At 21.7% G+C, this 3,658-nt stretch overlaps 1 pseudogene, besides 1 other annotated feature; it reads left to right on the top strand.

Moving 5' to 3' along the window:
• The first annotated feature begins 486 nt into the window (after positions 1-486).
• PVVCY_0502660 lies at positions 487-2,498 on the top strand (annotated as a pseudogene).
• Positions 487-2,498: a sequence feature (CIR protein PIR protein, pseudogene).
• Positions 2,499-3,658: the final 1,160 nt, after the last annotated feature.

Raw genomic sequence — 3,658 nt, forward strand, 5'->3', positions numbered from 1 at the left:
TATATTATAAGATAACCCAATATGTTATATTTCTAAATTGAAGTATATAGAAATAAAAATAAAGTTATTGAACACATTAAAATCGGCCATGAATTTATCTATATTAAATAAAAATAATATTGAAATTATGTATATGCAATTAGAAAAGGGATCATGTAACTTAATTTAAAAATACTATAATTTTAGAAAAAACTATATTATATATTATAAGAAACAACTATATAAACATGTAATATATCGTATTAAATAACTATTTATATATGTTTAAGGATTATAGTAATAATAGCATTTTTTTATAAATCTATCATATATACATATGGCAAAAATGTATTAAGCAACTCTCCATTTAAGGTAATTTAGATAATTGCCATCAAATATGTATAACATGTTTAACGAAATATAATTGGTATGCAAAGAGCTTAAATATATACAACAAATATTTACGTAATATATATAAATATTATTATCCATCATAGTCTTCAAATTATGGCAAACTCAAGTTATGATATTCAGAAAGTGGTATACAATTTTTTAAATAAAATATTATCTTCGCATGTGTTTTATATGTTGTATCGCCCATAAATTATATTAATTTTCATTTGATTAGCATTTATATTAGTATGTTTTTTTGTTTAATTAATAAAATATATTTGTAGTATAGAAAAATTAGAACGATCTATGATTATTTTAAGGTGGATTTTAATAATAATTTAATAGTTAATGAAAAATACAATTCAATCAACAATTATTGTGGTTCCTGGAAGAAGTCAGGAAATGAGAATTGTCACAATTATATTCAATTGGCTATTTGTGGTTTTATTTATTTGCTAGAAGAATTAAAGAATGATAATTTAGAATATGATAAACTTGCCGAATACGCTATTTTATGGTTAAGTTATAAACTAAATGAAGCGCCAAAAGAATGGGTCACGGATTTAAATGATTTTTATACTAATCATATAGAAAAAAATAATGATTATAAAACGAAAATAAAAGATAATGGTAATACGACTTATAAGGATATTATAGATAAAATAAAAGATTTGATGAATATTAATGAACTATCTGAATTTAATTCCCTATTTTATATATTATTTTCATCCTATTATGGAATTATTGATGAATCTAACTATTGCAATCATTTTTTGCATTATCCTATATCGTTTGTTGATAAATTTAAAGAACTCAATAATGGTTCTAAGAATATAAAAGACAGTCTATATAGTCAAATATTGTCTACATTATCAGATGATTATAAAAATTTAAAAAAAACATATGATGATACATATAATTATACATGTGGCAAATTTCCAGATCTTCCAAAATTAAACCCCAAAAACCCTGTAGAAAAATCTGGAATAGATTCTAAACAAACATTGGGACCGCCATCTTATAATATTAAGGATGTGGTATACAATTTTTTAATTAAAATATTCTCTTACTATGTGTTTTATATGTTGTATCGTCCATAAATTATATTAATTTTCATTTGATTAGCATTTATATTAATACGTTTTTTGTTTAATTCATAAAATATATTTGTAGTATAGTGTATTTAATGAGATCGATGGCTATTTTTATGAGAAGAATGAAAATGGAGGATCATCTTTATCAGTTAATGAATCAATCAACCAATATTGTAATTATGAGAATACCACAGAAGGTGGTAATTGTCATAATGATTATTTAAAAATGGCTAGTTCTGGTGTTATTTATTTGTTAGAAATGTTAAAGGACAAATTTGATCCAAAATATGATAAACTTGTCGAATACGCTATTTTATGGTTAAGTTATAAACTAAATCGACATTCAAAATATAGTAGCACCAATTTAGATGATTTTTATACTAAACATATAAAAACAAATAACAATTATAATATTGAAATAAAAGATAATGGTCCGACTTATAAGGAAATTATAAATAAAAATAAAGATTTGATGAATACTAAAGAAATATCTAAATTTAATTATCCATTTAGTATATTATGTTCATTGTATAAAGGAATTAAAAAAAACAATCTGGATTGCCCAAAATATTCGAATCATACTAAATTGTTTGCTAGTAATTTTGAAAAACTTAATAATGATTCTAGCATTATTGGAAATGCTTCATACAGAAATTTATTGTCTACATTATCAGATGATTATAACAATTTAAAAAATAAATATTGTAATGATGAATCTTGCGATTTTCCAACCCTTTCACCGGTAAAAACATCATCAAGTTCGTCGATAGCAAGCAAATTAATTCCAGGTTTATCAACATTTGCAATACCAGCATTCTTGGGAGTTGCTTATAAGGTAAATAATAAGGAATTAAAACTATAATATTTAAATTATATTTTTGTGATTCCTTATATGAGTTTATGAAAAAATATATAATAATTTTCCCATTTTTATATTAGTATTCATTATTTGGAATTGATAAACTATTTCAAAGACAATATATAGGAAAAAAATTAAAAAAAATAAAGAAGAAAATGAATAATTATATATGATTCGAAGAACAGTGATTATTCCAGGAATAGTAATAATAATTGATATATGTTAAGAATATGTCTATTTGGAAACAAGTCATTTTTGGCGATATTTTTTAACGATATTTTTTGGGTTTATAAGAATAATTGAATAATATAATCAATAAAATATAAAATTACTATGCATATTATTGCATTTTTGTATTGTTTTTGTATAATTTTTATATGATTTTACGTAGTGGGTCAGGGTTAAGATTGTGTTTTGTGGAACCCATAAATGGGTTAAGGTTAAGTACCATATTACATTTTATTTGTATAATTTTTAATAATTTGACAATATTTATTAGTTTAACAAATTGTTTTATATATATATAAGACAAATTATAACAATTGTATTTCATATTAATATAACTTAGTGGTAAATGAGGTGAATTATGTATTTTTTATATTTATTGTTAATTTGTGGTTAATTGTGTTATGGGGAAATCGATCAAATGTCGGAATCGATACAGAAAAATAAATCCAAAGTATCGATTTGATTTTATAAGATAACGTCGATTTAAATAATTTAATATTTATTATGAGAAATTGTGGGGAAAATGGAAGTAAGGAAAAAACATGAAAAACTTTGGAAATTTAGTTGATAAAAAAATGGAATTAATTAATATAGAGAATGCTATTCAGTCGACCCCATCCATTTATTAATTTATTTTTTTAATTATAAAAGGGAAAACATTATTTATATGCTAAATAAATAATAAGGATAAAAAGAATAATATGGATTTTATATATACTAACTATGATCCTAAAACTAATTTATATTCATGATTCATTTTAATTGTAGTAGCTCAATTAATTTAATGTGTATATTACACATTTTTAATTTTCCAAATTAGATAAGATGTGCACTTGAAACGATTCATTATTATATTTATATATAAAGAAATGCTAGCACATAAGCAAAGTTATTACATATTCTAAAGTGAATTATTAATTAAGATAATTAAACGTATTGTATTCATTTATTTAGAAAAAAGAATAATATTAAATTTAAACACAAATTTTGTTAATATTTATTTTAAATAACATGAAAAGTGTAATATTTCAAATTGAACAATAGCATATATCAATACATGGTATTCAAATAATGAGATACAAGTACATTTTAACAATTATAGTAA

Source organism: Plasmodium vinckei (genome assembly GCF_900681995.1).
Source record: "Plasmodium vinckei vinckei genome assembly, chromosome: PVVCY_05".
Classification (NCBI taxonomy): domain Eukaryota; phylum Apicomplexa; class Aconoidasida; order Haemosporida; family Plasmodiidae; genus Plasmodium; species Plasmodium vinckei.